The sequence below is a fragment of the Lynx rufus genome, unplaced genomic scaffold, assembly GCF_022079265.1.
Source record: "Lynx rufus isolate CCGP_SWC_20201006 ecotype Redwood Valley unplaced genomic scaffold, mLynRuf1.p SCAF_3, whole genome shotgun sequence".
Taxonomy (NCBI): domain Eukaryota; kingdom Metazoa; phylum Chordata; class Mammalia; order Carnivora; family Felidae; genus Lynx; species Lynx rufus.
In genome coordinates, this window is record NW_025814845.1 from 117541474 (window position 1) to 117568202 (window position 26729).

Sequence of the window (26729 nt, forward strand, 5' to 3'; positions counted from 1 at the left end):
CTCACTCCCGGGCCCGCGGGCCCGCGGCCGGGACGCGCAGCCGCCGCGGGGGCCGGATTCCGAGCGCGGGGATGGCGCCGGCCCCTTCCCCTTTCAGCTGGAGCTTGGCGGTAGCATTTCGCTTCACGGGTGCTGGAGGGGCGCGGGTGGAGGAGGCGCTTGGGCTTGCGGAGGAGTCCAGCTGCCGAGTGTCCAGCTCCTTGGCCCGGCTTCTGCTTCTCTCATAGGGGTGGCAGGGGCCCCAAGAGCGTGCGGGGAGGCGGCTCCGCGCGCTCCGGCCCCGGCGGGGGCGGGCGCGGCTCCTCAAAGCCCGGGTGCTGCCGAGGGTGTCCCGGCCGCCGCCGCCGAGCGCTCGGGCGAGCGGATCCCGCTGCCGGCTCGGCGGTCGCTTTCTGCCGCGTGCCGGGTCCCTCGAGCTGTGGGCGCTGCGCTCCTCGCTCCGCCGGGTGGCCACACCGGGGACACACTTGCCGGTGGAGGGGAACCTGGGGGCAGTGGGAGAGAGGACAGAGGGGAGAACGCGGTCTGTGTGTCTGTATATGTTTGTGTGTGTGTATAATGTGTGCGTGCAAGGAGGAGCTTAGTGTGATGTCAAAGATTCTGGGCTCCGCTTGCCACGCTCCCTCGGTCTCTCTTGATGGGCAGCAGCGACCCCTGCCGGGTCTCAAATTCAACGCGATCTTTGATTTGGTCCAGGTGGAGGCAAAGGGGGAAGCGACCCCTTGACGTTTGAGTACAGGAACGACTTCCTGCGCGTTAAGTATAGCCAAAGAAGGCGCCTCTCGTAAACAGCCTTAGCGTTTGCAGGAAGAGCCGAAGTGAGCTCCCTAATTATCCATCCTAGGTCCAAAGGGTAGGGCAAGTTGGTAGCTAGGACTTAACATCACACCGGGGCTATCTTAGGGCCGTGACTACCAAATAGAAGTGTGTATCAGCATCACGTGGGGCCTGTTGAAACGGAGACTGATGGGCCCTGCCACGGAATTTTCGATTCACTGAATCTGGGTTAGGGCTCCAGAATACACCTTTCTAACAAGTTGCCGGGGGAGGCCAATGCTGCTGGTCTAGGGACCACTCTATTAGAGGGAGTAAAGGGAAGTGTTTCTTTCCTCCCATCTGGAAGCAAACAGGTGACACGCTTTCTTATAGAACGGGTGTTTTCTGTATAAGAAACTGGGTGAGCTATTTCTCCACCCAGTGGTTATTTGGGTTGTCGTGACTGGTAGCAGAGGACTAACAAAATCAGCAGGCAAGGAAGGTTTCTTTGGGTTATTAATATTTATGGTGTGTTCTCCAGGTATATGTAGAGATCACAACTAGTCAGGGGAGACCACAGCCCCTTTAGAAGAATGTTCTCAAAACAGACACAGCACAGCCCCTTATCATTTCAGTGTTCGGATGGTTGTTCTACTTTAACAGTTTCCTTGACTTGAGGTACCTGCGGTAGAAAACTACATAATGTATGTTATGGTTCTCAGTCATTCGCATTAAACGTCCCACCTGGAGTTCTTTCAGAGAACTCAGGACTCGGTGATAAAAACCAACGTCCACCTTTTCCGTAAGACCTTAGCATGTTTACAGCTTTCTGTTAATAACAGTCCCCCAGCACAACTTCTCTTTTCCCAGAAGCAGTACAAACAGCTGGTGGCTGTTTGGGAGAGCAAGGAGCCCCAGCTATACCAAATTAGAAGCAGGCACAAGAAGATCTACTTAGACGAATTTGTCTCTATGGTATTTGATGTGCTGGTTTTGTGTGTTTTCCTGACTTGCTCATTTTAGAAAATAGGATTCTAGGCAATTGGGACAGTGCTTTTTATAGTACCTAATGCCAAGGAGGCAGGCATGGAGATTGCCTGGCTGTTGGTCCCTGAACCACCAGAGATCTGAGGGAACAGTCCATTGGCTGAAAACTCCCAGCTAGTTTCTGTACAGATGCCTTAGCAAACCAAGGTGGTTCCCCAAACCTTTTTATCTCTTAGCAGTTTTTCTCCAGCCACAACACTTGGAGAATCTGTATCATTAAGAATGCATGACTATGGCTTATCCTTTCTTTCTCTTAGAAAAGTTAGAACCTGAAGAGATGACAGGGTCAAGGAGGCAGCATCCTGGCTGGGAAATTGATTAATTACAGGAGCAGTGGGCAAATAAGTAAAATATTGAATATAATGGGAGACAGGTTTCTTAGTGTTGGAAAAAATTTTACAAATCTGTAAAGAAAGGAAACTCTGAAGGACCCTGAGGCATTGGATTAGATTAAAAGTAGGTGTGAAATCACACACGTATACACCATAGCTCTCTTCATTTAGAGGCCAGAAGCAATGGTTACATCAAGTGGCCAACAGATCTTGGTTTCCTCCAGTAAAAGGAACCAGGGATTGAGCTGGGAAAGTCCAAAGTAAGTCTGGAACTCTTATAGGGCAGTGCTCAAAGCATAATGGGAACATGCCAAAAGGACATATGAGCCAGCTGGATGGAGCTCCCACTGGCCAAACCTGGGACAATTTGAGTGTCAAAATAAAGAATGATAGTAACTGATTATAACCTGTTGGATAAAACAGGAATCTATGAATCTGTGTTAATATAAATTAATCAATAAATATTGATAGAATAAATATACGGGGAGAAGAGACAGCTCTTCCTTATGGCTGACTTTGAGCTATTAAGATTGATGAAAATTGAAAGTCACCATTCAGTAGTGTTGATTAATTCAGTCTGGAGTTTGTTTTTTTAATGTTTATTTATTTTTGAGAGACAGAGACAAAGTGCGAGTAAGGGAGGGGCAGAGAAAGAGGGAGACACAGAATCTGAAGCAGGCTCCAGGCTCTGAGCTGTCAGCACAGAGCCAGACGCAGAGTTCCAACTCATGAACCATGAGATCATGACCTGAGCCAAAACCGGGTGCTTAACTGACTGAGCCACCCAAGTCTAGAGTCTTCAATGGATGCTCAGAGTGGTGGGTGGATGTTTGACGTACAGCAGGATGTTAGCCTAGTCCTGAAGTATCTTCTGAAAAAATATGGATTGATTACAAGGGGGAAATCATGAATTTTTTGAAGGGAACCCTGGAAAACACCAGATTGACCAGGTGAACAAAATGAGCATCACCAGTAGTGGAATGAGTTACACCACGTGGCTCCCTGTGTGCTGTGCTGAAAAGAGCACAGCATCATTTCTGTCACATGTCTTGCCAACAGCATATGGCCTGTATCTGAACGTGGGCAAACACTGGGTGGACCCAAGCTGAGAGGCATCCTATAAGGGGAAATGTCTGCATTCTTTAAAACTCTTGAGCTTATGAGAGACAGAAAGAAGAACTAATTGATCCAAATTGAAAGAGACTCAAGAGACATGACAACTAAATGCAACAAATGATCCTGGATGGGCTCCTGGACCATAAAGGAAAAAGAAACGGTTGGGCAAAAATTGAATGAGACCTGTGGGCTGGATGGCAGTGTCTTATCAATGCTGATTACCCGATTTGGGTGTGTATATTATAGCTTGTAGAAGAAGGTCCTTGTAGGAGCACATGTACTGTGAAGTATTTAGCAGTGATGAGGCATTCTGTCTGCAACTTGCTCTTACAAGGTTCAAAAAAAACAAAAAAAAAAAACCACCAAAAAGTAATGATAATCTGTCTATAAGATCTTGGTTTCCACAGCCGCTATTGTAGAGAAGCTAGAACCCAATTAATGATAAAATAAAAAGTCGAAAGTCCACTTTTTTAGGGGGAGTAATCAGTTTCCAGCTTTGGGCTAAGGTTTCTCCTCCTGCACAGCCCTTCCTTCCTTCCAGAAGCATTACTTGACACACTGAGCTGGGAGTACACTAGGGAATAAAGCAAGTAAGTTTTTTGCTTTTGTTTATTCTGGGATGGAAGAAACAAATTCTTTCAATTTTAGGTTATGGCAGGTAGTAACAAATGCTATAGAAAAAATGGCAGCAGTGAGAAAGGGTGACCTGTTTTATATAAGGTGCTATTTTACATCAGGATCAGCTGCTGTGATGCCATGACCTTTGAATAGAATCCTCAAAGTAAGGAATCCATGTATCTATTTGGGAGACTGGTTGTACCAGGAAGAAGGAAGCACGAATAATACAAGGGCCTTGAGGCCAGATTGTATTTGCTGTGCTTGAAGAAGAGCAAGGAGACCACCGAGGTTGGAGATGAGTAAGAGAAAGAGAAAAGGAGATGAGGCCAGAGAGATGGGCGCCCCTCATACGGGGCCTTGTAGTCCAGGGTAAGAACACTTTGGATTTTATTCTGAATGGGAGGAAAAATCTTTGGCGAGTTTTGAGCATGGAAATGACGTAGTCTGACATGTTTTAAAAGGTTCATCCTGGCTGTGTTGGTGCAAGTATGGCACACTATAATAGTAATTCAGGAAGCAGGGGATAGTGACTTGTGCCACGAAGGTGGCAATGAACAAGGTGAGAAGTGATCCTCAATATATTGTGAAGACGGAACAAACAGTATTCACTGGTGCATTTGAAATGTGGTATGAAAAAAAAGATAATTTCAGAAGGTCTCTAGAGTTTGGAGCCAAATAAACTGGCAGAATGGAGTTGTCTTTTTCTAAGATGAGAAAAGTTGTCAGAGGAGCTGGTTGAGGTCGGAATCAAGAGTGTTGAATAGGTTAGGTTCAAGGTGCCTAGAGATACCCAAATGGCAATTTCATATAATTTGCTTCAGCATAGAATCCCTGGAGGAAGATTGCTGGATCAAAGCACAGGAACAGTTTTTAAGTTATTGACGCATGCAGGATGGCTAAATTCCAATTCCAAAGATTGGCCTCTCTTCATATACTGTGTCCCAGAGTAAACTGAGCTCCCTAAAATAGTTTTTGAAATATCACCAGAAGGCAGTTTAGCGGTGAGTCCCAGCCTAAAGGGGGACTCTTTCCTCCAGCCAAGCAGCCCAGGCCAAATAGAATTTATAAGTTTCTCCAGGGTGGAGGTAGGTCTGACTTAAATGCATGAAACATGTATGTGTCTGAGTCAGAGACAAAGAGTAGCCCCAGCAGAGAATGGCAGTGCCCCATTTTTCCAAATGTCAGCAAATAGGACTTTCCTTACAGAGCATTCAGCCTTGACACTGCTTTTGCATCTTGCCATTAATGTGCACTGTGTATTCAAAAGAAATTCTACCATAGACTTAAAAAAATTTTTTTTATGTTTATTTATTTTTGAGTTAGAGTGAAAATGGGGGGGGGGCAGAGAAAGAGGAAGACAGAATCCAAAGCAGGCTTCAGGCTCTGAGCTGTCAGCACAGAGCCCGCCACAGGACTTGAACTCATGGACCATAAGATCATGACCTGAGCTGAAGTCAAACGCTTAACTGACTGAGCCACCCAGGTGCCCCTACCATAGACTTTTTAAATTTTTTTTTTAATTTTTCAAGTAATCTCTACCCCCAACGTGGGGCTTGAACTCACAACCCCAAGATTGAGTCACATGCTCTACTGACTGAGCCAGCCAGCCATCTCTCTACTGTAGATACTTATTTTTTATTTTCTTAGTATGTATTTCTTTTTGAAAGAGGGAAAGAGAGTGCCTGCATGAGCGAGGGAGGGGCAGAGAGAGGGAGAGAGGATCCCTAGCAGGCTCCATGCTGTCAGCCCAAAGCCCGATGTGGAGTTTGAACCCAAGAACTGTGAGATCATGACCTGAGCCGAAGTTAGACATTCAACCTACTGAGCTACCCAGGTGCCCCAATCTACCACAGACTTTTAAAAAAACTGAATGCAAACGTTTGAAAATACAGTTCCTCTTACATGTACATATTTTAATAGTTTAATAAAAGTTTAATGTGGAAAAGATTGAATGTACAGGGTTTGAGCTATATTGTCCTTTTAATTTTACACTGATTCTAATTTTAGGAAATTGGTGCCCATTTAGTTTCTCAGTATAGGTCCTTTTTTCGCAGTAAGTTCCTAAATAACTATTCCCGTGGCTGAAAAGGAGGAAAACCCTCCAAAAATATATCCCACAGGAATGTGAAAGGGGAAGAATCCTCAAACTATAATAGGGGATTCACATGCCCTTTTGTGTAAGGGCTGGCATAATTTTTTAAATTGATATTTTATGCAGAAACATCCTGTGTTACTGAGTTTCATATGTTCTGTCCTAAAGATATTTTCCTCTTCTCCATCTTCCATGTTTGTTCAGGGCAATGTGCTGGAGTGGAAGAATGGGAGATTTGGTACCAGGCAAACCAAGATGAGGATCTCAATCCTGCCACATGGGCAATTTTACTGTGCTGAGACACAATTTTCTCTTCGATACTGGAGTGATTACACCTCCTCCAAGACCTGCTAGAAGATTATTTTGTGTGTGTGTGTGTGTTAATATTTACTTATTTGAGATAGAGAGATGGGGAGCAGCAGAGAGAGCAGACAGAGGATCCAATGTGGGCTCTGCACTGACAGCACAGAGCTCAATGTGGGGCTCAAGGTCACAAACTGCAAGACCATGACCTGAGCCGAAGTCGGATGCTCAACTGACTGAGCCACCCAGGCAGCCCTGGAAGAAGAGTCTAAAGGGCAATGAATATTGGGCTCATAGAAGAGTGAGAGAGACTCCAGGACAGGTCAAGACAAGAGGAATAAAAGGGAACGAGAATCTAGAAATGTTAATGTCCAGAAAAATTTAAAGAAAGTCAATGTATTCGTTTATGTATATGCAGTCACCTAGCTTGTGTTAGTTCCTGTGCTGGAGGCTAAGAGGAATGCGACAGGAGACCCCTTTCAAGGAGTTCAGAATCTAATTTTGGTGATAGACATTATCATCCAAGGGAATTGTGAAGGTATAATGTGGTAATTATTTAAACAGACGTGTAAGAAGAATTCAGTGAGAGGTGAGAGCAAAAAAAAAAAAAAAATCTACATAGAAATGAAAACATGCAGGGAGGAATGAACCAGGTTGATTCAGTATCACAGTTAGCAGAGAGAGTTTTACCAAGAACTGGGCTTGTGTGGATGGTCCATGCAGGACACCCTACTCCTGCTCATATTCCAAGCATCTGCTGAAATGTCTGATGATAGTAATCATCAATACATGTGTTAAATAATACATAGTAATGAAGAGTTGCAATTTTTGAGCACTTGATATATATATTTAGGCACTATTTCTTTTCTTTCTTTTTTTTATTTATTTTTTTTAATTTTTTTTAACGTTTTATTTATTTTTGAGACAGAGAGAGACAGAGCATGAACGGGGGAGGGGCAGAGAGAGAGGGAGACACAGAATCGGAAACAGGCTCCAGGCTCTGAGCCATCAGCCCAGAGCCCGCCGCGGGGCTCGAACTCACGGACCGCGAGATCGTGACCTGAGCTGAAGTCGGACGTTTAACCGACTGAGCCACCCAGGCGCCCCTTCTTTCTTTTTTTTAACTTTAAATTCTAGCTGGTTAACATACACTGAAATATTGGTTTCAGGAGTAGAATCCAGTGGTTCATCACTTACATACATTACCCAGTGCTCATACCAACAAGTGCCCTCCTTACTACCCATCATCCATCTAGCCCATCCCCCACCCAGATCCCTCCATCAACCCTCAGTTTGTTCTCTGTTGTTAAGAGTCTCTTATGGTTTGTTTCCCTCCCTCCTCTTTTTCCCCCCTTCCCATGTGTTCATCTGTTTTTTTTCTTTAAAAAAATTGTTTTGTAATGTTTATTTTTGAGAGACAGAGTGCAAGCTGGGGAGGGGCAGAGGGAGAGGGAGACACAGAATCTGAAGGAGGCTCCAGGCTCTGAGCTGTCAGCACAGAGCCCAACGTGGGGTTTGAACTCACGAACCATGAGATCAGGACCTGAGCTAAAGTCAGATGCTTAACCGACTGAACCACCTCGGCACCCCTCATCTGTTTTGTTTCTTAAATGCCACATATGAGTGCAATCATATGGTACTTGTGTTTCTCTGACTGACTTATTTCACTTAGCATAATACATTCTAGCTTCATCCATGTTATTGAAAATGGCAAGATTGCATGCTTTTGATGGCTGAGTAATATTCCAGTGTGTGTGTGTGTGTGTGTGTGTGTGTGTGTGTGTGTGTGCGCGCACGCGCGCGCATGTGCACACCACCTCTTCTTTATCCTTCCATCACCTGATGGATATTTGGGCTCTCTCAATAGTTTGTCTATTGTTAATGCTGCCATAAACATCGGGGTGCATGTAGCCCTTCAAAACTGTATTTTTGTATACTTTTGGTAAATACCTAGTAGTACAATTGCTGGATGATAGGGTAGTCCTGTGTTTAATTTTTTGAAGAACCTCCATACTATTCTCCAGAGTGGCTGAACCAGTTTGCATCCCCACCAATAGTAGGTGCTATTTATTCTAAGCATTTTACGAAGACTCTTATTTAATTCTTGCGATGACTCTATGAGGTAGGTATCATCGGTCCCGTTACATAAATGAGGGAACAGAAACTCAAAGCAGTGGAGTAACCTGCCTGAGGATATGCAACCAGCAAGTGCAGGAGTGGGGATTTTATTACCAGAAGTCTGACTAGAGACTATGGGCTTAGGAGCTATACTACTGCCCTTGGTTTTGTCTTTGTGTTAGATATTCACCATCCTGCTCATTAACTTGACTCCATTTTGTAACTCCGCTTCTTTTGCCTCTGGCTAATTTCTTTGTTCACTCCAGCCAGCCTGTGTTCACTTTTACCTGCATCCACAGCCAGCTTACCACCTACTGATGATGGGCTGTCCTGCTTCTTTGAGACCATGTACTAGCTACACAGGCAAAGCGGGAGAACTTCCAGAATCCAGCAATCCCAGTCTCTTCTGCTACAAGTGCTGCAGATGGAAACACAAGGCTATGGAAAAGTTTCTTGGAGAGTGTGCAGGAAACTAACGATACTCATTTCTTTGCTCTTTGTTCCCTTACCAATTTCTCAAATTTCAGAGCAATAGCAAACTTTGCTAAAAATAACCTTTTTTCTTTTTTGCTCCTTTGAATTATCAGATGAGTTCCTCTTATTTCAGTCTTTGATATAATTCTGACTTTTAATTTGGGCTTCTTTGCCCTTCTCATTAACCAGAACCCTTCCAAACAATTTTATGGCATGAAATTTTTTGAGTGACTAAAGTCAGCCTAGAAAAAATTCACTTGGGACTTGAGCCAAAACCAACAGAAAACTTTTTCACCACAATACATCTGTTTCTTTTTTTCTTTTTCATATTATTTTTTCATATGGTTATTAATTTTTTTCCAAGTGATTATGTTTCACTGGGGACATTTTCCAAAATTGGCTTCATTTCTATTCCTGTGCTTTTAAAGATCATCTCACCCTCTTTCACCAGAAGGCTGGATGGGAGAGGATGTATCTACAGGACCAGAAAGACATTCAGAACATTGCATGCTGACCGACTGTGACTGCTGTTAGACACAAGCAGCTTTCAATGATACTTTGTCAGAATTATTGAAGGGGAAAGAATCCAGGCCTTTTCCTGCCCTTTCTATTTGGCTGTTTGGAGGGATGCTTTTATAAATAGTTTCCCTTTTCTGATGATACCCATTGCCACTGGGTGGGTGAACAGCAACCGGCACAATTGAGGGAGACAGACTTAGGCCTGAAGGGCATTGGTGTCAGGTCTTAATCCCAGCTCGGTGCCTAATTTGCTATTTAGGTCAAGTCTGCCGGACGACTAATCACTCATTTGGGCATACTTACCTCTTGATACTAATTCCTAAACACCCATTGAGCTGTAGTAATAGAGACCCCTCCCAAGACGACAGCATTCATGTATTTCCACTGACTGATTCTTCTGCCACATAGGACACCAAAAAGGAACAAGGGATAGAAAATAACGTTTGTGTATTTTCCCTCATAAGCGGGCCCTCTGCCTGTTGTCATGTATGTTATCCAGGCTGAGTTCTTGCCACAGTGCTACCAGTGACTAATGTGACAGCTGAGACAATCCCTTCAGAGTCTCTTTTCTCTTCTATAAAAAGAGGGTGTCAGAACTGATGATTTCTACAGACCTTTCCAACTCTCCCTTTCTGTGGATTTAATGATTCTCTTAATCAGGTTGCATACAACTGTGTATTTCCTTTCCTGTTATTGTTGCTGTTTAGACTTGACTCTATTAGGGTCTCCAAATGGATCCCAAGAACTTACTTGGAAGTTCTAGCTACTCAGTGCTCTTGACAAAAGAAGAGGCCTTCTGTCTTTGGAAATGATTTCCTCTTTGAGTATGGTGGGAATGAAACTTCGAGGAAGGTGACACCAGCATGGCCAGCCAGTTCATCCAGTTACACCATGGAGAGCACTGGGGTGACGGGAGTCAAGGAGAGTTCCCACTCACGTCTACTATTATCATTTATTATCGGAGATGTCACTACTGAGCTGATTAACTTTATATGTAGGATGTAAGGCCCACATTGGCCCTTCCCAGAAATGCTACTATGTTTCTCTATCAGTTCACTTTCCACTCCTCTTTAAATATTTTAGTTTCTTATTCTTAGTGTACAATCCCACCACAAATTTGAATAAGAAAAAGGAAGACTTAAAAATTTCTCATCTTTCCCCCACCTGATCAAAAAACAATCTACTTGTACCCCATTTTATCATTCACTGCTGTTTAAATGCAGAAAACACCCTCCAGCCTATCAAGGTCAACTCTTTTGCTCATAATCTTGTTCCCTCTTGCCTTCTCTCTAGGACTTGGCTTTCAGAATTATCCCCTGCCTCTCCCACATTATTAATCAATTCATTTTAACTGGAGTATAAGCACATAAACATGCTCAAATATCACCTAAAACACTTTCCTACTGGGGCGCCTGGGTGACTCAGTCGGTTGAGCATCCAACTCTTCGTTTTGGCTCAGGTCATGATCCCAAGGTTGTGGGATCGAGCCCCGAGTCGGGCTATGTGCTGAGTGTGGAGCCTGCTTAAGATTCTCTCTCTCTCTCTCTCTCTCTCTCTCTCTCTGTCCTCTCCCTTGCTGACACACTCACTCTCTCTCAAAAAAAAAAAAAAATGAAAGCAAAAAACTTTTCCTACTCCCCCAGCTACTACCTCATTTCCTCTCTCTTTTCATAGCAGAACTTTTCAGAAGCAATGGCAATAGTAACTGTCACCCCATTCCATCCTCTACCCACTCTATTCTGTCTTCTGCTCAGCCACTCACTGAAAAATCTCTGGTCTCCAAAGACACCGTTTTGCCAAATCCAATGGAAACATTTCTGTCCTCACCTTATGTAACCTCAGCAACACTTGCCATGGTCAACCACAGCCTTCTGCTTGGGACACTCTTCTCTTTTGATTTCCTCAGTACTATTTGGCTTCTCAGTTCAATATGTAAATGTTGGGGGGCCCTAGGACTCTGCAATGTTGCTGTGGCCCCTTTTCTTCATTTTGTACTCTATTTAGGAAATCTATTTCTTTCCATTTGTAGGTATCTCATCTTTGATCTGAAGACGCCTGAATCTATTTTCTTGGAACCCCCAAACACACGTATCCTGTTGCCTCATTTACATGTCCATACTGATAATTTATGGATATCACAAAAGTAAAGTCAAACTCTGAGCTCCTAATTCTTCCCAGTCTTATGATCATTATATGGCAAACGGCACCATCACCCACTTAGGTACTCAAGCCAAGAGTTGTTCTTAATTCCTCCATTTTCCTCACCCCACCCATTTGTGTAATTCAATGGGCAGTTCTGTTAATTCAGTCTTCAAAATAAGTCTCAAGCCTACCCTCTCCTCTCCATGTCCCCTGTTGCCGCCTTAGTTCAGTCCTACCAGCCCTTTTCATCAAGATGAATACCATAGTCTCCCAACCAGAATAAGGGCTTCCCTCCTCCACGGGACTCAACACAGCAGTTAAGGTGAATTTAAAATATAAATCTGATTGGGTCTGTCACCAGTACCTCATTAAATGAGTTTATGGCTTTTGTGATCTGTCCCTGCTTTTCCTGAGGCTGATACCTTCCCCTTAATCACCTCAGCCATAGTGCTTTCTTTTGGATCCTCAAATGTGGCAAGCTTCAGTCCCTTTCTCCTCAGGGCTTTTGCACGTTATTCCTCTATCTAGAATGCTCTTTCCCTATCCATTCACAGGGCTAATGCTTCTGTCTTTAATTTTAAATTCCACCTTCTCAGAGATACTTCCCCTGAATACCCTCCCTAGGAGGGGGTGGGACCCTTCAATTATTATCTTTCCCATCTCTTGGCTGGGGTGGGGGTGGGGGGACAAAGCATGTGTAGAGAAGCAAAATCTTCACCATATTGGATATATGGGGCTTATTCTTTTGTTAAGAATTATAACCACCATTTGACTGGATAAGATTTTGTGATCTGTAATCTGACATGCATTTGCCCAAAAGCCATTATTCCAAAACATAATTGGGATCCTCACAGTATGTATCTGACCAGCCTTCCCAATCCACTTACCAGCAGCTATGCCACATTGATAAAGCTTGTATTTTGTTGAAGTATTCTACAATTAGCAATTATCATACTCTATACAGTTGTTTTGGATTCTAGTTCTTAATGATTCTTTGTTTTTGAGAATCCCAGTCCAGTTACTTAGGGATGAACGTGAATTTTATGTAGAAGATTGACTTCATAATAGACTATGTGGCTATTGCGCTGAATTTTGTAGTTGATGTTTACTAATGCTTTTAGGGGCACAAATATGTCTAGGCACCAGAAAATTTCTGATAGAGATGATTCCTTTTGTGAAAAAAGATAAGGATGGGACAATTATATATACATTTTTTCATAAAAGGATATGTAGAAAAGGCATACTTAATTACTTCGGACAATATTTTCTATACAGCTATATGGTTCTTTCCTAAATACTAGAAATAAATGGCATGAAAGCAGAGAGCTTATCTATATTTCTATGTTTAGAAAGGACTGACACTTAGTAAATAGATTCTCAATAAATATGTGTAAGAAGAAGGAAGGAAGGAAGGAAGGAAGGAAGGAAGGAAGGAAGGAAGGAAGGAAGGAAGGGGAAGGGAAGGGAAGGGAAGGGAAGGGAAGGGAAGGGAAGGGAAGGGAAGAAGGAAGGGACAAGCTGATTAATCAAGGTACCACCAGTAACAAAAGCATGCTGCTTCAGCTAAGCATTAAATGTGATAGTATAGTATTTATAGGTATAAATATTAGGACAGAACAATATGTGTTCTGGCTTGAACTTTAAAAATGGAAATTTCTGTAAGGTCTAGATTGAAAGACAATCCTGGCCATTTAAGACATTTATTTCACATTTGCATTGTGCTTATTCCAGAAAACAATTGGTATAGATTTATAAAATCAAATGTAATAGAAATTAGGCCAATTAAAAGAGAAAACTAAATCGATTAAAAAGAGTATAAAGATAAATGTGACCAGCACAAGAATGTTTTAATCACTGTTCTTGAGTGCTAAGTTTGGTCAAAATTTCCTAATAGGGTGTAGAAGGAAATATTGGATTAAGTAGTTTTTTATTTGTTTGACAAAAGAATAAAGACAATTTGTCCTAAAAGATATATTTTTTCCTTATAACTGATTTCAATATAATCATTTTCACTGTATTTGTTATTGTAGGATAATAATAATGTCTCTATATTTTTTTTGCAAAATACACAGTCATGTTCAAATGGACATTTCAACACTGACCCTTTACAAAACTCAAATGAAGGCATACAATGGAGACATTACTATAGAGCATATAAAAAGGAAATAATAAAAATATTTGCAAAATAGAAAGGCTCAAATTCTCAAAAGTGCATAGCAAACACAAAGTAAATACTGTTACCACTACAACTTATTACTACTTCTGCTATTACAGCAGCTTATGAGGCATTAAATGAGGATCCCAAATGTGTATTGCACTATAGTGGGGATCATTCCTGTGCTATTTAAGCAAATAGTTGGCAAGGATCACTACTAGATAGAAAATAAAAATATATGCCCGTATACATATACATATTCATATACGTGTTTGTTTTGTCTATATTTAACTTTCTTGCCAACTATAGGAGTGGTCTTGGGGATTTGTTTTTAAAGTTTTTTTTTTTTTTATTTTTGGAGCGAGAGAGAGCATGAGTGGGGTAGAGCCTGAGAGAGAGAATTCCAAGGAGGCTCTGCTCTGTAAACACAAAGCCAGACAGGGGGCTCAAACTCACAAACCATGAGATGACCTGAGCTGAGATCAAGAGTCAGACGCTTAACCGACTGAGCCACCCAGGTGCCTTACTCTTAAATTTTAATTCTCAATTCACATCCTCAGATTTATTGGTGATGATAGTTGCAGGAGAGAGAACATTCAAATCATTTAGGTCCAGATCTCAAACTTTGGAATAAACCATTTTTCTCAACCCTGGCTACATGCTGGAATCACCTAGGAAGGTTCTTTGTTTTGTTTTTCTTTTTGTATAATAGCTGCAGAGATTTGGATTCAGTTGACCTGAGTTAGGGCTCTGATGATGGTAATTTTAAAAGCAATCCAGGTTGGGGCGCCTAGGTGGCTCAGTCGGTTGGGCGTCCGACTTCGGCTCAGGTCATGATCTCACGGTCCGTGAATTCCAGCCCCGCGTCGGGCTCTGTGCTGACAGCTCAGAGCCTGAAGCCTGTTTCAGATTCTGTGTCTCCCTCTCTCTCTGACCCTCCCCCACATGCTCTGTCTCTCTGTCTCAAAAATAAATAAATGTTAAAAAAATAAAAGCAATCCAGGCTGAGAACCATGGATAATTTGGATAATTAAGAAAGAAAGAAAAGAAAAGAAAAAAGTGAGTATTTAAAACAATAATAATAGGTAATAACTGTTATACCTCAACTCCCACAATGGTCAGTGTTCATAATTAGCTAAATAATTTCCTGAACTTTACCGAAATTAGGTGTGTTATATAAGTTTTTAAATGGCAGCTAAAACTGTATAGAATTTAAATAGTTTACAAAATACTGTTAAGGTGACAAAAAGAAAATAAACACTGGCCTATGAATAAATAAATACAAATTGAGTTGGAAATATTTTCATTTAAAATAAATAAGATGAAACTAATAAAAACATGCAAAGTGTAAAATATTATGAAGCCTAGCTTAATATGAGGCAGGCAATAAAGAAACATAAAGCTATTATAAAGACAATTTTAAGAAACTCAACAGGCTATATAACTAAAATATACACAGATCATTTCCAATTAATAGGAGTGAGTGAGTGAGTGAGTGTGTGTGTGTGTTCTTGTGAATAGTATAGTTGACCATTTATCACACAGTAACTTCTGTGGGCTGGCCAGTGATTTACTGTGTATTTCAACTCTCGCTGTATTTGGCATGGCTACACTAAATTGAATAATCTTTAAAACCAGGTATTCCAAAAAGAAAGAGAAAAATCTCATTATCTGGTGTATAGACAAAAAAGGAAAGACAAATCATGTCATCTATTTACCCAGGATAGAAGTCTCTTGGGTGCCTTTGTGGCTCAGTTGTTAAGCATCTGACTTCGGCTCAGGTCGTGATCTCAAGTTTATGAGTTTAAGTCCCACATCAGATGAGCTCAAATCCTGCTTTGAGTAAAAACATGAGCCCCTCTGCCTGTGAGCCTAGCTTCTCTTTCTCTTTCTCCTTCTCTCTCTCTCTCTCCCCCTTGCTCACTTGCACCCTCTCTCTCAAAGAAAAAAAATAGTCTCTCATGGGTCAAGGCCTGTATGGAAAAATGTATGTTATGGAAGATCCAATGCTCAGGTTCTACCATGGTTCAGGTTCCCAACTTATAGATCTTGTGAAGATTTGAGGAGTCTGATTGTCAGGATATCACTGTGTCAGGACAGATGAACAGCAACCATCAGCTGCCTCAGTGTGTCAGACATTTTCAGTGCCCTGTTGCCTCCCACCTACAGCACCTTGCTGGTCCCTTTTCCTGATACATTGGAGAGGAGAACTTAATTTCACTGATTAAATCTCTCTAGGACTCAGGAAGAGGAGATATGATCTAACCAACAATTGAATTTACTATTTTATATTACTGAGGGACATGCATTTAATGAGTCAGAGACAGAGTTGGTCCACTGGACTGAGTCAAAGCAATTTAAATTCACATCACACTGTGGATCTAAATAATAGAGACTTTGACCCTGGGGAGGAAAAACATCTGCAGGTGAAACATTCCTTGTAGAGACTGAAACCTTCTCCAACACTTTATCCCAACCTCAATTATTATATGATTACAAATAATAATAATAATAATAATAATAATAATAATAATTGTTTGCTTAACTTAAAAATTGTTCACCACATCATTCAGAGAATTTTAATTTCGTTGTTTAGGAAAAGGAGTCAGCATGTATGATCATATAATACAAATTAACTATCCTTAAAGTATAGGTTAGCCCATCTTCTCATTTTTGAATGAAAATGGAAGTCCCTAGGAAGTCCCTAGGAATGATATACAAAAACTGTAATTACCAGTGATATGGCTCACAGAAAAACTTGTTGAAGATGTAATTCAAAGGTAAAAAAAAAAAAAAATCAACATTTGGGATGAGACTGTACACGGCTCCCTACACAAAGTTGCCATTGAATATTAGCCAAAATCTGGAACACTCTTAGATAGGAAACCTACCAAATAGCTCTGCTGGTGCCCATCTTATAGGTCCTATATCTCACACAAGACAAGTTTATTATCTGCACCTAGAGAACAGTACAATCTGTTGGAGGTTTAAGGAATCGATAAATAACAGTCTTTCCACTCAAGATTAAAACAAATTGAGAAGTAGACTAGGATCCGGACAGGTGGAGGCAGTATCTTAGCTTTATTACTGGTAAAAAAAAACAAAAAAAAAACAAAAAACAAAAAAAAAACTCTTTGGAGAATGTGACTGTATTTGTTATGATAAGTAATGCTGTTTTGTTAAAAAACCAACCCCAACATCTTAGTAGCTTAATACAACAAAAGTTTATTTCTTGCTCATGTGAAATCCATTAAGGATGTTCCTGTTTGGTAGGTGCCCATCAATATGGTTGGTCATTCAGTGATCTTCCATAATGTGACTCCATCATCCTCTAGGGTTTTGGAACATTCTCCTGAAGTCTCTACTTCCGGTCAATAGGCTGGAAAGAGAGACTGGGAAAGACTACACAGGAGGTTTTTATGAGCCAGTAGTGGAAGTGGCTCACATCAGTTCAGCTCACATTTGGTTGCCTCAGCCACGAGGCCTGACCTAACACTAAGGAAGACTGGGAAAGCGGGGAATTCAGTCTAGTTCTATGTCCAAAAGCTAGAGGAAATGGGTTTTGGTGAAAACATAGCAGTCTTGGCCAAAGTAGTGCGATCTCAGCCAAATGGGCCTGCTAACATCTCCTCCCTGTGGTAAGCCAGCCGATTCACCCCTTAAAGAACAAGAGAACATCCCTGCAGAGTAGACCTTGCCTCACTGAAGCTCACAGCATGGCTGAGGGAGACACGCAGACCACACCCTCTCTGTAGGCAGGCAGATTGTCCAAAGAGTGGAGAGGAAAGGGTTAATGGAACATTACTAATTTTTTCTTCCAATCTCATCAGTCAGAGACAGGGAGAAGAGAGACTCAAGGAATGCTGCTCCAGAAAAATCATGCCCCTTGGAAATAGCTTTTATTCTACCCTGGCCTCCCTGACACAGCTGCCTGAGTAATCCTGCTAAAACAGAAGACAGGTAGTGTCAGTCCCTTGCTCAAAAGCCTCCAGTGGTGTTCCATCTCACTCAGGGAAAAAGGAAGGTTTTCAGAATGCCCTATGGCCCCAGTCAACGTCCCTACATCCCTGTCCCCATGTGCCTTCACATCCTCTTGGTTCACTCCACTGCAGCCACACAGGCCTCCGTGCTGTTCCCTGTGGATGCCTCTCACCTCAGGGTCTCCTCACCGGCTGTTCCCTCTGGAAAGCTGTTCTCCAAGGTATCCAAGTGGCTCACCACCTCACCTTCTCCAGACCTTGTTCAAGTCTTTGCTTCCCTGTTCACTTCATTGAAAATGGATACTTCTCCTCTTACATTATCCACTTCCTTTCCTGCTCTTCCCCCTCTCCCATACTGATCTCCATTTAACATAGTATGCAGTTGATTTTATTGACTGTCTTTCTCCTCTCCTTCTTACCCTCCCACCACCAGAATTTAAATTTTAAGAGGGCAGGGATTTTCATCTACTTTCTTTACTGTTGTAACTCTAGGACCTGGATTAGTTCCTGGACTGTAGTACACACTCAGTAAACAATTCTGAAATGAATGAATGAATTAATTAATGAATCAGGTATATTAAATTAATTTTTGTATTATTTGATTTGCAAATAAGCTTTGGTTTTTTACAGTTGTTAAAGAATTGTAAAAATAGCACAGAAGAAACCCAGTTTTATACTTAAACATATTTAAACAATGTTATGACAAGAGTAACTTAAGTCAACACTTAATTTTTTGAAATACACTATTCTAGGTAGGTTGATAATAATCTGGAAGAATCAGAGAGTTGCTGTAATATTAGAATTAGGAGAAAACTGAAATATTATCTAACCTAACATTTTACCTTAAAACAGAATACAACAATTCCAGCATTATGGGAGTGGTTTTGTTTGTTTATTTTAAAATTTTCTGTGCCTCCTTGGGTGCCAAATTTTCAGGATTTTGTGGCAGGGGCATGATTTTCTTAATCTTTATAACATTTGTATTTACAAATAATTTGAAATTCCCTGACGAAGGCGACGTGTTGCCATGATAAAATGAAATTCTTCACAGAAAATTCAGAAATGGAAAGCTGTTCTAATGGATTTAACAGATAGATATTGTTGGGAAATACTTAATTCTCGGAAATAAGCATGATGTCAGTCTGCCATGTGTCCTTTTACAAATCTTTCATTTCTGTCCAAAGAAATATGTAGTTTAGTAACAGGGATAAAATTGTCATTTACTCAATTTTAACAATGGCTTTTATGCAATTAGTCTGTCTCAAGCAATTTGGGAAATGCTGCTATGAATCATTAGAAATACATGAAGGTTTGAACTGTGAAGTTTTATTAGAGAATTATATTATGCCACAGGGACTCTTCAGTGGGTAACACAATGTCAAGATGAAAGCCACTTAGGAATTCAGTTCTATTGCCTGTGTCACTGGAGGGTGGGTTGAACACCCACACGGTGAAATTTTGCTAGTTATATGAAAGGAAAACATGAGAATTCTTTTTTAAAGGTATTAAGTTTTAACATAGCTAAATAATTAGTCTAGGAGGGAATAGTCTGCCCTCTTGAAATAATGAATATGGACTGTCTATTATTTCAGTCTGTGATGACTTTGTTACTTTAATATAACACATTGCAAATCACAAAATGTCATCCATTTGTTCTTTTACTATTTAGTTATTTATATGTATCAAAAGAAAGTGAAATTTATTCACAGGAAGCGTTGCCCTCTATTTTGCTGATGTAGATAATGGATCTCACTATAAATTATGTAGTAAGGTCTTCCCAGCCCTTCGATTTGCTCTATCCTCATTTTCAGGGCCAATTCTCAGTTTTATTCTGCTCTATAAGATGTTTGAGATACACTAACCACTTCTGGGGGATTAAAAAAGGGCAGTTCAAACTGTATTTTTGTTATTAGGATAAACTTCACTTCATGCTGCACATATATGTAATACCCTGTGATGAGAAGCACTTCAAATTAGCCTGTGAAAACAATTCTAGGCTGTGTTTTTGAATAACCAAAAGCGTGTCCCCAGGAATCATTCACAACATCTTAATTATACACTTTGCTTACAGTATGCATAATTATATTCTTCTTTTCCTGTCTTAGGCTGAGAAAGTTTTTCAATTCTTACAAATGCTGGGGATGTACTGTCATTAAAAATGTCAAAGCACTATCAGGAGAAGTTGGTCGGAGTTAATGCAAGTTATGGGCTGAGTTGTGTCCCCCACCCCACCCCCCAAAGTCACATATTGGAGTCCCAAACTCCAGTACCTAAGAATGTGTCTGTGTTTAGAGAAAGGGTCTTTAAAAGGGTAATTCAGTTAAAATGAGGTCATTAGGGTGAGCCCTAACCCAATCGGACTGATGTCCTTATAAGAAGAGGAAATTTGGACACAGGTACAGAGGGAATACCTTGTAAAGACACAGGGAGAAGATGGTCATCCATAAAGCAAGGAGAGAGTCCTCAGAAGAAACCACCCCTGCTGACACCTTGATCTTGGACTTCTAGATCCCAGAACTATAAGACGACAAACTTCCATGTTGAAAGCCACCCAGCTTCTGGTACTTTGTTCTGGTAACTCTAACAAACTAATACTTAATAAAACAATAAAGGTAAAACACCTTCAGTTGTTTTACGCCAGAAGATAGTGGTATAGTAGATTAAGAATAGTCTAGAAGCGCCTGGGTGGCTCAGTTGGTTGAATGTCGACTCTTGGTTTCAGCTCAGGTCGTGATCTCACATTTCTTGAGTTTGAGCCCCACATTGGACTCTGCTCTGACATCAGGGAGCCTGCTTGAGATTCTCCCTCTCCCTCTCTCTGCCCCTCCCCTGCTCATGTGCATGTGCACATGCTTTCTGTCTCTCTCAAAATAAACAAAGTCAAAAAACAGTCCAGAGGGATGTAAGATCTCCATGACCTATTTTTCTATTGGTTTCCCAACCGCATTGTGGTGTTGCTTAGAGCAGAGATGATGTCTAATTTGTCTTTGAACCCCCTGCTCTTTGCACAACAGTGGGTGCTCCTACATCCCTAATGAACAGATCAATAGTTCACTGGGGGAGATGTGCGGCAATGACACTCTGTGTGTTCAGATGTGGTTTAATGCAGGGTTGAGAGAACAGGCTCTGGAGGAAGATTGCCTGAGGTTGAATCTCTGGTCTGCCCCGTATGAGTCATCTGCTCTTGGACAAGTGTCTTTATCTCTCTATGCTTCTGTGTCCCCGTGAGTAAAACAGAGATCATCATTACATCTGCCTCATCAGTTTGCTGTAGTAAATGAGTACACACTTAGAATGGTTCCAGGCACAAAAAAAAAAGACACCCAGGAAGTCTTTGCTATTAAATTAGTTATTTCGAGTAGGTCCGGAGAGCATGTGACAGAGACAGCTCTGCCTCAATCGTTGACATATACCAGGATTCTGGGTCTGGTGACAGTGCTATCAGTTCTTTGGCCAAATTCCAACTTTTGTCCTTCCCAGTAAGCAGCCAAATCCTCCCCACTGTGGGAGAGGAACTGGCTTTTATAAAGCCAAAAAGGAACTTTGCAGCCTGCATAACAAAGAGCAAGGTCATTCTGCCCTTCCTTCACCTGTCTGCAGCTCCACACTGTCATGTTAGGGTCACTAAGGCAAGCAGTTGTCTCCATTGACTGGTAGTGACTTTAGATCAGAAGCATAAATATTGGGGGACTGGGGAGAGGTTGAGAGAAGTCAGAGAACGCACATACTTACACATAAGTCAAGGCCAAAATCTCTGCCTTGCTTGACCTCCTTGCAATCCTGGTATATACCAAGAGAGAGAGAGAATATGCCCACCTGCAGCAGAAAACTTAAAACAGTGGTACTTAAAATGCAGTCCACAGACTTGAGTTCAAAGGGGACATAAATTAATAGGTGAATTTAATTTGGGGAAAGCTTGGGTTAGAAGGGAGCTCTTGGTAAGTTAGGTTGGATGAAAGAATATACATTGGTAAAGACAAGGAATAGAAAAAAAACCACATTCAACGAGAACCTATGTTTCGGATACAATATCTCATTGGATCCAATCAATAAGCCTAAAGGTAAGTAGAGGTAACCACCTCCATGCCTGGTATCTAGGGACGGGAGATAGGAACTGCATGCCTGTTCACAAAAATAAATGCTGAGTGATGTCATCCTTCATCCTACTCAGATATTGTACCAATACCTTCTCCTTCATAAAGGTTTTTGTTTTGCTGAACTTCTGTTGTTCCACTAATATGGTATACATTATATGCAACTGTAACTCTCTGAGAATACCCTATGGATGATTGAAAGAAAGGAACCATGGGGTATCTGGGTGGCTCAGTCGGTTAAGGCTCTGACTCTTGATTTTGACTCAGGTAATGATCTCAGGGTTGTGAGATCGAGCTCTGCGTTGGGCTCTGTGCTGGGTATGAAGCCTTCTTAAGATTCTCTCTCTCTTTCTCTCTCTCTCTCTCTCTCTCTCTCTCCCTCTGCCCCTCCCCTGCACATGCTTGCTTTCACTTTAAAAAAAAAAAAAAGGAAAAGAAAGAAAGGAACCCATTGAGGTCCAGGTTATTTCCAAGCCTAGGGGCCCCAGAGGGGCAACACCTTGTGAAAAAGGTAAGGATGCCTTCAGCAGCAAGTCACGTAATTTCCCAGTAAAAATGACTTTAAAACAATGGGCTTAATAGCTCATGTGACATCCAGAGCTGGCTAAGTCCACAGTGTGACATTGCTGTCAAGGACCCAGCAATGTCCTTTCTGCCCCTCTGCTCTGCCCCCTTTAGGGTGTCATCATGTTTCCTCTCATAGACACAAACAGTTGCAGAAGTTTCAGGTGTCACACACAAACACAACACTATCCCTTCAAAAACAGGTGTGTGTATTTCTCATAGATAGCATGCAAAATCTTTCCTAGCATGGCCATGCATGCTTGCCCTCAAGAAGACCTAGGTTGGGTCATATAACCATGGCTAAATCTAGTCACTGAGGAGAGTAAAAGTATGACTGACGTAGCCACTAGTGGTGCATAGTACACAGGAGGGTGCACCCCAGAACAAAACTGGGGCTCTATCAGTAAAGGGGACTAGGGAAAGAAGCGACAGCCAATGGTGTCCACCTGTGAATTCACCAGTCTAGAAGGACTTCATGTGGTTTTTTTCCCCAGTCCATTCAGAGTTGACTTCCTATTTTAGCCTTTAGAAGGCAATCTATTACTCTTCATTAGCCTGAATTGCTCTGCTGCCCATCCCTATATTGATCCCATGTATCTCAACTTTATTGACTTGTTTATAAAAACTCTAAGGAAGGAACCATGCCTGATAATAACATATGACCTCCTCCCGTTTGCAGTGTGCATCATAATACAAAGACGGCTTCTACCTATAGTTTCATGGTTACTCAAAACAGCGCTGTGAGAAGATCAAGACCAGGTAAGTCACAAGGGGTCTTGTCCAGAGTCAAACAGCTTTTAGTTTCTTGTATTTGCTCTACAGCTCAGGTCTTCTGACTCTTTGCCCAAGGTTATCCCCTCCATTGAACAGAGTGGTGTTCAGCACATATTCGTTAAATAAATGGATTCACATTTAAAATCTGGGGAAGTGTGCACATCACTTACTGTTTTTTGGACTTTGAGAAAATATAAAGCACTACACTGTAACAAGATTGCCACTGGAGGTCGCTGTTATTTCACAAAAGGAGAATTTTTTTTTTTTTTTTTCCAGAAAGAACAGCCTGCTCCTATCTTAAAATGCCAAGCGAAATGATAATGGTGGTTGTTACATAACATTCCCTGACTTTCCAAGCCTTTTGGAATAGAAAGCTCATGCTTAGCGTATTTAGTGTTAACATTTACCAAACATTCTGCTGACTGACATAGCTAATCTTTTTCTGTGGTGTTTCCTCTAATTTATAATTACCGTTTCTTTTTTACAATGTAAAGATGGTGGGATTATTTCATACATAGAAAATTTCCTTCCTCAACGTTGGATTTCTGCCTTGGTATATTCCCAAGGAAGGGCCATCTATATTTCCCGTGGGTATAATTTGAGAGACATTTAGAATTCAAACCCTCTTTTCACCTGGGCCACCCTTGCAATTTGTTCACAGATATCTTAAGTTTCATCATTAGCTCTCATTCCTTCTCATTAAGTTTGTGCACCCCCACTTTGAAGGCCTGTGCTCCAGAATGGCATTTCCAAAGTCAGAGTTCCTCAAAATGTCTAAGGCATGAAACATGCGGTAAAAAGGGGGGTTCTTCAGTCAAGTGGCATTGGGAAATGCTGCAAAAAATAGTCCCATTTGCAGCTGCAAAACCTGATTAGCAAGTTAAATGAAGAGAAATTCAACAGCAAACAAACCCTTGGTGTAACTTTAACAAGGCTTCCAAATTTTTTGAGCAGAGGTCAACACCCTTCTGTAAAGGACCGGATAAGGAAGTATTTTAGCCTTTGTGGGTTATCCCGGGTCTCTGATGGAACTTTTCAAATCTGCCATTGTGACAGGAAGGAGGCTGTGGGCAGTGTGCAGACGAACAAGTGTGACAGCGCTCCAATACGACTTAGTTTAGAGACAGACAGTAGATCATGTAATTTTCACGTGTCATGAATTACTGCTATATTGATTTTTCTTCCCCACCATTTAAAAATCTTAAAGCTTGCGGCTCTATGACCTTTGTATGCACAACATTTATATGACTTGTGCAGCACAACAGGCAGTGGGCCTCATTTGGCCGATGAGCAGAGTTTGCTGACTCCTGCTTTAGACCACAAACTTACTCTCCTTACGTTTTAATTTTTCATGTGGCATTTATTAAGACTGAAGATCTATAAGAATACACTTTGTCAAAGAGTGGTAGCTAACTCTTGTGATTTGTTTTTTTTCAACCTAACAGCCTGCTTGCTTACTTAAGATATTAATAGGGGGAAAGCATGAGAAATCAAGGACTCTTTGGGTGGGGAGTCTGAGGAAGGCACGGTCCTCTCTCTGCCCACAGTACTGTTTCACTTAGTTCCAGTCCTAGAGCAGGGGTATGTAGAGAAACTTCATTAGGTCGCGTCACCCCGGAGCCAAGGCTTGAAGAGCTGGTGTGCCTCCGTCATGTTTATCTCCCCATTCAGAGCCACGTGACCCCACCGTTAGCTGGTACAGCCTCCAGATGGAAGCCACCTTGATGGACATTGGCTTGTTTTCAATTTTTAATATTGTAAACAATGTTGTGACCCATCGGCTATATTCCTGGATCTCTTTTTAGATCTACTGCTCCCTTAAAGAAATGACCCAGGACCCTTGTATCCAAATGTTCTTTCCCCAGGCTTGTGGAAGCTGGGTTCCAGTACAGCAGCATCAGCATCATCCGGCACCTTGTTGATGATCCAAATTGGCCGTCCTCCCCCAGATCTAGGGTCCAGCAATCCGTGTTTTCATAAACCCTCCAGGTTATCCTGATGTGGGCTAAAATTTGAAAAACCACTGTTTGACAGCCACCAGACAGGACGTTCTATGAGATAAGGAAAGAAAGTCTGAAAGCTATCATGGATTATTTGGCTAAGGCAAAACAGCTGTTAAAAAATAAGAATTGAAAGGAAGCCTGCTGGAAAGAGATGATGAGGAATTAGAAATCTGCATTTCAGCAGAGATGCTGGTGGGTATCCCAAGTGTTCTATAATTGTGTAAATCTAAAAGTATATAATAGTAAGATGTCTTTGCAAAGAAAAATAAGAATGGCTTGTAAAACTTTGCAAATGAAATCACTTGTAAAACTTTGCAAATAAAAATACATCACCTCATGGAAAAACGTAAAATAGCAAAATTAATTAACTTCTCAACAGATATTTCTTGGGCAATTTTTTAGCAGTTATAATTTGGTAAAGAATCAAAGTAATTCATTTAGGAAGGAGAAAAGAGAAATTCTCACAGGTTGACTAAGCAGGAAAAGGTCCAAGAATCACAATAAAAAAGGTTAATGTTTAATTTAAAAACAAGTTGTTTTTTTTTTTTTTCTGTCTACATTTGAAAGCCTGTGACGGGTGGTTTCCTTTTTTCAGGGGGTAGGGAATCTTCCAGTCTTATTTTATTCATTTATTTTTGTATGGAAGTGTAACTGACACACACTATCTTGCTAGTTTCAGGTGTGCATCCTAGTGATTCAGTATTTTTATACATGATGAGATGACCCCACCATATGTCTAGTTACCATTGTTCATCAACGTGGTTATTACGGTATTATTGACTAGATTTCCTGTGCTGTACCTCACATCTCCATGACTTATTTTATAACTGGAAGTTTGTACCTCTTAATCCCCTTCACCTATTTTGCCCAGCCCCCAGTCTCTCCTGACAGTTTGTTTCCTATATCTGTGTATCTCTTTCTGTTTTGTGGTGTGGATTCATTTGTTTTGTTTTTTTAGATTCCACATTTTATTTTTTTATTAGAAAATTTTTTATAAGTTTACTTATTTATTTTGACAGACACAGAAGACAGTGCTCTCAGGGGAGGGGCAGAGAGAGAGGGAGGGAGAGAATCTCAAGCAGGCTCCACACTGCCAGCATAGAGCCTGATGTGGGGCTTGATCTCACCAACCACGAGATCATGACCTGAGCTGAAACCAAGAGTTGGATGCTTAATGACTGAGCACCCAGGCACCCCTAGACTCCACATTTTAAAGGAGCAAGTCTGGTGTGAGATTCATGACAGGGCTAGACTGAGCACCAACACCTTTTGGAGTAAATTTCTCCTTATACTCGGTGTTCTCATCTTCCTTTGAGCAATCTATTTGAGTTTGGATCAACTTTAAGTGATTACATTTAGTTCTCTAATTGTTTGTTATTATACTCATTTTTACCTTTTAGGTCTAACCTTTGTGGGGGGTTTTTTGTTGTTGTTTTTTTCAATATTTGCCATTTATTTCCTTCTGACATTTATAAAGGTGATTATAGTTCCATACCTTTACAAGAACTATTTAGTTTGTCATATGAGGCATTCAACATATTTTCCTAATCTCTGTGACCTCGAAGGTTCTCATTTCCTAAAACTCCATGATTCTACAGTTTCCAATTTGTGCTGTAGTTCTGAGATCCCAGGATGCAAAATA

General features: G+C 41.3%; 1 long non-coding RNA gene across 1 annotated transcript; it reads left to right on the plus strand.

Annotated features, from left to right (window-relative positions):
• Positions 1-20: 20 nt before the first annotated feature.
• LOC124520827 (uncharacterized) lies at positions 21-25590 on the plus strand. Its single transcript, XR_006964410.1, has 3 exons — positions 21-110; positions 22990-23069; positions 24950-25590. It is a non-coding gene; the product is annotated as an uncharacterized LOC124520827 (long non-coding RNA).
• Positions 25591-26729: the final 1139 nt, after the last annotated feature.